The sequence below is a fragment of the Coregonus lavaretus genome (assembly GCF_964263955.1).
Source record: "Coregonus lavaretus genome assembly, chromosome: 29".
Classification (NCBI taxonomy): domain Eukaryota; kingdom Metazoa; phylum Chordata; class Actinopteri; order Salmoniformes; family Salmonidae; genus Coregonus; species Coregonus lavaretus.
The window spans coordinates 18,083,005-18,092,600 of NC_140016.1; positions in this window are offsets into that span (position 1 = coordinate 18,083,005).

Here is a 9,596-nt window from a genome sequence, read left to right on the forward strand (position 1 = left end):
ATTTTTTAAGAAATATATTTTTCTGTAGTTGCTAAAGTTGGTCAGGGTATCTAGGAACTTTTAATTAGTAATTCATGACTTCCTGTTTCCCTGGGGTATAAATATGACGTGACACAGAGGCCTAATTCTCTTACCCATTTGTCAACATGGCAAAGACAAGAGAACACACCATTCAAGTAAGGCAGATTTGTGTCGACCTTCATAAGTCAGGCAATGGCTACAAGAAAATAGCCACTCGCCTTAACTTGCCCGTATCTACAGTCAGAGGAATCATTAAGAAGTTTAAAACAACTGGAACATTGACAAACAAGGCTGGAAGAGGTCCCAAGTTTATCTTGCCACAACGCACAGTGAGGAGGATGGTAAGAGAAGTAAAAAAAAGTCCTAAGCTCACTGTCACAGAATTGCATCAAAGAGTGGCATCTTGGGGTCACAAAGTCTCCAAAACAACCATCAGACGCTCTCTACATGCCAACAAGCTGTTTGGGAGGCATGCAAGGAAAAAGCCTTTTCTCACTAACACTCACAAACGTAAACGTCTGGAGTTTGCTAAGCGGCACTGGGACTTCAACTGGGATCGTGTGCTTTGGTCAGATGAGACTAAGATTGAGCTTTTTGGCAACAAACACCCTAAGTGGGTCTGGCGTAAAACAAAAGATGAGTATGCCGAAAAGCACCTCATGCCCACCGTGAAGTATGGTGGAGGATCTGTGATGCTGTGGGCCTGTTTCTCTTCCAAAGGCCCTGGGAACCTTGTTAGGGTGCATGGCATTATGAACGCTTTGAACTACCAGGACATTTTAAATAAAAACCTGATGGCCTCTGCCAGAAAGCTGAAGATGGGTCGTCATTGGGTCTTTCAGCAGGATAATGATCCAAAACATGTGGCAAAATCTACACAAAAATGGTTCAGCAGTCACAAACTCAAGGTCCTCCCATGGCCATCTCAGTCCCCAGACCTCAACCCAATCGAAAACCTGTGGGGCGAGCTAAAGAGGAGAGTGCATAAGAGAGGACCCAGGACACTGGATGATCTAGAAAGATTGTGCAAAGAAGAATGGTCAAAGATCCCTCTCTCTGTGTTCTCCAATCTTGTGAAATGTTATAGGAGGAGATTAAGTGCTGTCTTGTTGGCAAAAGGGGGTTGTACAAAGTATTAACATCAGGGGTGCCAATAATTGTGGGACACATGATTTCAAGTTTTTTTTTTTCTAAATGTGTGATTTATTTTTTTTACACCAAAGTAATGTACTTAAATAAAAGGTTGGATTTTTCTCTTTTTTGCATTTGGGTTCTATGTTGTTTAAAAAGTCCTCGACCACATCTTAAACAGGGGTGCCAATAATTGTGGAGGGCACTGTATATATATATGTATATATATATATATATATATATATATATATATATAATAAAATTATTGTAAAATTAACTCTGTCCATAAGGTGTAGATAGTAAGTATAGACCGGAAGTAGAGGCCTGGGCATTGTTGTTCACTAATTTACTCCAAGTAGGGAAAGGATGGTGGGGTTGAAAAGTAATAAAGGGGAGTATATATATAAAAAATATAAAAAACATGGGGGATTGGAAGTGATGCAGACAATTACATTGATAGAAGATACAATCTATCTGCAATATTAAGCTGATGCATTCCCCCCCCAAAAAAAAACAACAAAAAAAATTACATAAAATTAATAACAAATAAAATAAAAATTGGTAGGTAGCTACACTATATCTTCTAAAGGAAAGGAGGTGGTAAGGGGCAAACACATTTGGAAGAGAACCCTACAGCCATTCTAGAACACTATGGAAGCTGCTGTTGTACATTGGCATTGGAGATTAGTGGTCAAGGAAGAAACACAGGTTTATATGGTACATTTGAGTTCATCATATCCCATGTCATCAGTCACCAGCTGGAGATAGACAGTTCATCTCAGAGCTCCCTGACACTGAGATCCATCCTCTCTAGCATCACAGGATTTCTCCAAGCCTGAAGATCAAGAAGAAAAACAGACACTGTAGTGACTATCACTGTCTCAACCCATTTCAGGTCATGTATCATTTTACAGATGAGGCTACAAGCAAGCAACAGTATAACCAAACCAACAGCATCAATATTATAGGGAACCTACTATAACAGCACCCAAGTCAGTGATCATTATCATGGGACCATGAATAAAGAGACAACTCTGTCTTCTACAGTGTTCTGAATATGTTCTCTCTATCCATCATCAGTTAATTATAGGAGGGATTCATTTGACAAAAGTAATTCTGAGCAGCCCACAGTATAAACCACAAAGAGCTTTGATCTGCATGATTTACACACCTTCTGATATTATTCTGCATAAAAGAAGAGGGAAACCAACACATGTAACTCCCCACCTACCAACATATTTTACATACATGGATTACCAACTGCGGTCATATTGACCCTAAGAAGAAACTATTGGAAAAAGCAACAATCATAGTAAAATATCAACTTAATTACACATGTAAATATTTTTTTATGATAAAATTATAGTCAATTTGCATGTTCTGTCAAACTAAGGTAAAAATGTTTCCCTTAAATAATGTGCAACTTTTTTGTTGTGTATTTACCATAATTGTGTTGTAGTATCTTTTATCTTTTCACATTTGTAAGTAAATATGAATTGTCATATTCATGTGCTAAAAACTACTGCCATTTAAAGTGGCAGTAGACCAAAATGTGAAATATTCTTAATTTTATTGACAAAAAGTGATTCATCCATTGATTCTGAGAGGGTCACTCTGCACTCTGGGAGGGGGACACCGTGGAGTTGTCAACCGTGATGGAGAGGTCTTGGAGCGGGCAGGCCTTTCCCGGGAGGAAGAACAGCTCTGTTTTGTCGAGGTTGAGCTTGAGTTGGTGGTCTGACATCCAAGCTGAGATGTCTGCCAGACACGCAGAGATGCGTGTCGCCACCTGGGTGTCAGAAGGGGGGAAGGAGAAAGAGTAGTTGAGTGTCATCCACATAGCAATGATAAGAGAGACCATGTGAGGATATGACGGAGCAGAGTAACTTGGTGTATAGAGAAAAGAGGAGAGGGCCTAGAACCAAGCCCTGGGGGACACCAGCAGTGAGATCATGTGGTGCAGACACAGATGCTCTCCACGCCATCTGGTAGGAGCGACCTGCCAGGTAGGAGCGACCTGCCAGGTAGGATGCAATCCAAGAGTGTGCAGAGCATGAGACACCCAACCCTTCATAAAGCATGAACAAACCCTCAAACCAAATGTTATAGCAACCCAAATACCATAACAAGTTGCACTCATAGAACATTTCCCATAGTAGAATTTAAAAGAATCAGAGAAAATACCAATACAGCACTCTGTGTACAATCAGAGGGTAGCTGGTTTCTGTATTACAGTTCTACAAGGTCTTCAAAAAACTAAATTTTATGAGCTGTTTTGACTGCAACTAAGCATATATGTAAGGTAATTTTGATTTTGTAGACGGGCATACCTACAGTGGGGAAAAAAAGTATTCAGTCAGCCACCAATTGTGCAAGTTTTCCCACTTAAAAAGATGAGAGAGGCCTGTAATTTTCATCATAGGTACACGTCAACTATGACAGACAAAATGAGGAAATCTTTTCCATAAAATCACATTGTAGGATTTTTTATGACTTTATTTGCAAATTATGGTGGAAAATAAGTATTTGGTCAATAGCAAATGTTTCTCAATACTTTGTTATATACCCTTTGTTGGCAATGACACAGGTCAAATGTTTTCTTTAAGTCTTCAAAAGGTTTTCACACACTGTTGCTGGTATTTTGGCCCATTCTTGCACGGAATAGCCTTCATTTCTCAGAATAAGAATAGACTGACGAGTTTCAGAAGAAAGTTATTTGTTTCTGGACATTTTGATCCTGTAATCGAACCCACAATTGCTGATGCTCCAGATAGCTGATTTTCCAGATACTCAACTAGTCTGAAGAAGGCCAGTTTTATTGCTTCTTTAATCAGCACAACATCTTTCAGCTGTGCTAACATAATTGCAAAAGCGTGTTCTAATGATCAATTAGCCTTTTAAAATGATAAACTTGGATTAGCAAACACAACGTGCCATTGGAACACAGGACTGATGGTTGCTGATAATGGTCCTCTGTACGCCTAGGTAGATATTCCTTAAAGAATCTGGCGATTCCAGCTACAATAGCCATTTACAACATAAACAATGTCTATACTGTTTCTCTGATCAATTTGATGTTATTTGAATGGACTAAAAAATTGCTTTTCTTTCGAAAACAAGGACATTTCTAAGTGACCCCAAACTTTTGAACGGTAGCTTATACATATAAATAAGAGTTATATATAGGAAAGACACCAAGAGACAACAAAAATACTATTTACACACTATTCCTATATACATATTCATATTCTTATGTACAATGCAGTTAAATTAGATTTTTAGAAAGAGGAGAGGTGCTGTGATACAATATGTTGTTTTTTATCAGTTTTTTAAAGCTAAACTCGCTTTTTGCCTGAGTAACCTCTGGTGGCAGAGCATTCTATGATGACATGGCTCTATACATAACGGAGCGACACATGAAATCTGTTTTTGGATTGGGTACAGTGAAGAAACCTATAGTGTCATGTCTGGTGGGTATGTCTGTTGGAACTGCACGCAAATAGATTATGCAAGTGGTCAAGCATTTTCAACACACAAATGTTTCTTAAAAAGACTAGAAGAGAAGTGGTCAATTTCTTCTCAACCCTCAACCATGAAAGACTATCATGCATGTTGTTGATGTTAGTGTTGTGTGTGCAGTTAAGGGCAAGGCATGCTGCTTTGTTTTGAGCCAGATGCAGCTGTGCTAGGTCTTTCTTTGTTGCACCTGACCATATTACCAGACAGTAATCAAGATGGGACAAGACCAGAGCTTGATTACCTAGTACAGTTGATCTTTGTGTCAAAAATGCAGAACATATTTTTATAACAGACATACCTCTCCCTATATTCACAACAACTTTGTCAATATAACTTGGCCATGATAACTCAACAATGTTACTCCAATGAGTTCAGCTTCTTCAACTTGTTCAATGGTCACACCCTTTATGTACAACTCCAGTTGAGATTTAGGTCTATGAGAATCCATTGAACCAAATACAATGCTGTTGGTTTTAGATGTATTTAAGACTAGTTCATTGTTAATTACCCATTCTGATACTGAATGTAACTCCTTGCTAAGTGTTTCAGTGAGATCTCTGGCTGTAGGTGCTGATGTGTAGAGTGTGCAGTCATCAGAATACATAGTCACTTTAGCTTCTTGTAAAATAAGTGGCATCGCACTGTACATATCTGATGTTAAAGAAGCTTCCATTGAAGAACACTCTCCACGTTCCATTGGATAAGTAACTCTCCAACCTTGTGATAGCAGGCGATGTAAAGCCATAACAAGTGAGTTATTTCAATAATGATCAATAACATCAAAGGCTGCACTGAAATCTAACAATACAGCTCCAACTATCATCTTATTGTCCATTTATTTTAGCCAATCATCAGTCATTTGAGTCAGTGCAATAAAAGTTGAGTGCCCTTCCCTACGTGCCTGCTGAAAGTCAGTAGTTAACTTGTTCTTTTAAAAATAGCATTGTATTTCTTCAAAACACAATTCTCTCCATCAGTTTACTACTGTAAGAAAAGGCAGCAAACTGATTGGGCGCTATTAGAGCCAGCAAAGGGTGCTTTACTATTTTTAAGTAGTGGAATTACTTTAGCTTCCTTCCACGCCTGTGGACACACACACTCATTTAGGCTTTGGTTAAAGATATGGCACATAAGGGGTGGCAATGCAGTCTGCTACCATTCTCAATCGTTTCCCATCTAGGTTTTCTATACCTGCTGGCTTATCATTATTGATGGATAACAACCGTTTTTCAAACTCTTCCACACAAACTTGAAGAGAGAGAGAGAGAGAGAGAGAGAGAGAGAGAGAGAGAGAGAGAGAGAGAGAGAGAGAGAGAGAGAGAGAGAGAGAGAGAGAGAGAGAGAGAGAGAGAGAGAGAGAGAGAGAGAGAGAGAGAGACAGAGAGAGAGAGAGAGAGAGAGAGAGAGAGAGAGAGAGAGAGAGAGATTTGCAGACTGAGAAAGAACCAGACCAAAAGAGTGGAATAAATAATTGTATCAGATAGGTAAAGTAACACATTCAGCAACATCAGTGGTATATATGGGCTAGATAGGAACAGTGGTGCATTACTGACCTTGTTCTTGAGGACAGGTTTTCTTCTTGTAGAAACAGTATGATCCCAGACAGACTTTCAGCAGAATGAAGACTTCAGCAATTTGAAAATAAACAAACACATTGAACCCTGGTCCTGGGGGACAGAAGAGAGACAGAATAACACTTAAATAAAGTAACCAGCTAAAATCTGCCAAATACATTCACAATATGATTCACATACAAAAATAATTACACATCCCAATAAATTATTTAACTTCTTTCTCACTTTCATTCTCAAAGTCAACATAGAGACTACATAAAGGGCCAAAAAAATCCCAATTACTATTAATAATAATGATGATTATCTGAGGGGCGTTTGTACTTGTGCTGTTAGTCAAGCCATGGGTGTTATTGCTGGGTCTGGAGGTCATTAGGGTGTTATGCTACGGGCCCTTACCAGTGGAGGTTTTACTGACGTGGGCCTCAGTCACAGTCATGGGGGCCACTGTTGTAGACTCAACACACACAGTGGCGTGCATTCATGGATGCCAAGGGGAGCAGGATTCCCTGAATATTTGACCAATACATTTTTTTACATTATAAAATAATTTCTCGTTCGTCTCTCTGTGTTTTCATAATTTTTCGTCAAATTTCAAGTGGCTGAACCTCACTGGAGAAATCATCAGAGCAAGGGAAATAGCGCCCCTCTGTCTCAGTATGTGTAGCCTATGTATCTGATGCTGTGTGGAACAAAAGAGTATGACATGTTGCCACTGTAGCATTGAATTGATTGATGCCAGCAAGAATTTGGCCTCCCTTGATAAAAACAATTCTAAAATAATTAGCCAATCAGCGTTGAGCTGAGCCTGAGATGATTTAAGTTTAATATGTAGCCTAAATGTAGCCTAGTAGGCTCACGTTAACTAGCTAGCTAACTTAGCTGGTTCATTGTTGCCCATTTGAGGAAGTTAGGCTCGCAAGCGTTTTAGCTAGGTAGCCTATGACATATTCACACCCCTGACTTTTTCCAGATTTTGTTGTGTTACAGCCTGAATTTAAAAATGTATTAAAATGAGATTTGTTGGTCTCTGTTCTATATACAATACCCTATAATGTCAAAGTGGAAAAATGTTTATAGAAATGTGTACAAATGAATTACAAATGAAAAGCTGAAATGTCTTGAGTCAATAAGTATTCAACCCCTTTGTTATGGCAAGCCTAAATAAGTTCAGGAGTAAAAATATGCTTAAGAAGTCACATAATAAGTTGCATGGAATTGCTCTGTTTGCAATAATAGTGTTTAACATGATTTTTGAATGACTACCTCATCTCTGTACCCCACACATACAATTAATTATATTTAATGTCCCTCAGTCGAGTAGTGAATTTCAAACACAGATTCAACCACAAAGACCAGGGAGGTTATCCAATGCCTCGCAAAGATGGGCACATAATGGTAAAAATACAAAAAGCAGACACTGAATATCCCTTTGAACATGGTGAAGTTATTAATTGCACTTTGGATGGTGTATCAATACACCCAGTTAACTACAAAGATACAGGTGTCCTTCCTAACTCAGTTGCCGAAGAGTAAGGAAACCGCTCAGGTATTTCACCTTGAGGCTAATGTTGACTTTAAAACAGTTACAGAGTTTAATGGCTGTGATGGATCGAGAACATTGCAGTTACTACACATTACTAACCTAATTGATAGAGTGAAATGAATGAAGCCTGTACAGAATAAAAAAATTCCAAAACATGCATCCAGTTTGCAACAAGGCACTAAAGTATTGGTCCTCTGTAGCTCAATTGGTAGAGCATGGCGCTTGTAACGCCAGGGTAGTGGGCTCGATCCCCGGGACCACCCATACGTAAAAATGAATGCAGACATGACTGTAAGTCGTTTTGCATAAAAGAGTCTGCTAAATGGCATATTATTATAACTAATTCTGCTAAATATGTGGTAAAGCAATTCATTTATTGTCCTGAATACAAAAGGGGTATGTTTGGGGCAAATCCAATACAACACTACATTGAGTACCACTCTCCATATTTTCAAGCATTGTGGTGGCTGCATCATGTTATGGGTATGCTTGTAATCGATACGGACTGGGGAGTTTTTCAGGATAAAAATAAACGAAATGGAGCTAAGCACAGGCAAAAACGTGGTTCAGTCTGCTTTCCACCAGACACTGGGAGATGAATTAACCTTTCAGAAAGACAATAATCTAAAACACAAGGCCAAATCTACACTGGAGTTGCTTACCAAGAATACTGAAAGTTCCTGAGTGGCCAAGTTATAGTTTTGACCTAAATCTAAAGCAAGACCTGAAAATGGTTGTCTAGAAATGACAAACAACCAATTTGACAGAGCTTGAAGAATTTTGAACAGAATAATGGCCAAATGTTGCACAATCCAGGTGTGGAAAGCTCTTAGAGACTTACCCAGAAAGACTTACAGCTGTAATCGCTGCCAAAGGTGCTTCTACAAAGTATTGTTCATTTTCTAAAATTTCAAAAAACGTGTTTTCACTTGGTCATTATGGGGTATTGTGTGTACATGGGTGAGAAAAAAACATACATCTAATCAATTTAGAATTCAGGCTGTAACACAACAACATGTGGAATAAGTCAAGTGGTATAAATACTTTCTGAAGGCACTGTAGGCATGTAAATTCAACAGTAATCACATGCGTATCTGAATTAAATACTGGCAAATGGATACTGCTGTTACTAAACAGGTCCATTTTTATTGATAAGAATTTATCATTGATCATTATAATCATCATCATTATTATCATTCATCATTGATATTGCTGATCATAATGTATTTTTAACAAAATATATTAAACAGATTACCTGGACAGTGTGAGATTCTCTTGCTGACTGCAACACTGCTGATGTTGTTTCTGATGGTACAGGTGAGATCTCCAGACAGGCCTTTCTTCAGAGTGATGGTGTTTGTCTCGTTATCAGAAGAGGCCTCAGTGTCTCTCACTGTGTGTCCATCCAGAGTCCTGCTGTACTGGGGACCGTTCCCCTCAGAGGAGCAGGACACCCTGATCTCTCCATGGGACAGACACTCAGAGGACAGCTGAGGAGAGGACACTGGAGCTGTGGAGGAGTGAAATTAGCAGTGGTAAGGGGCAAACACATTTGGAAGAAAACCCTACAGCCATTCTAGAACACTATGGAAGCTGCTGTTGTACATTGGCATTGGAGATTAGTGGTCAAGGAAGAAACACAGGTTTATATGGTACATTTGAGTTCATCATATCCCATGTCATTAGTCACCAGCTGGAGATAGACAGTTTCTCTCAGAGCTCCATGACACTGAGATCCATCCTCTGTAGCATCACAGGAAGTCTCTAAGCCTGAAGATCAAGAAGAAAAACAGACACTGTAGTGACTA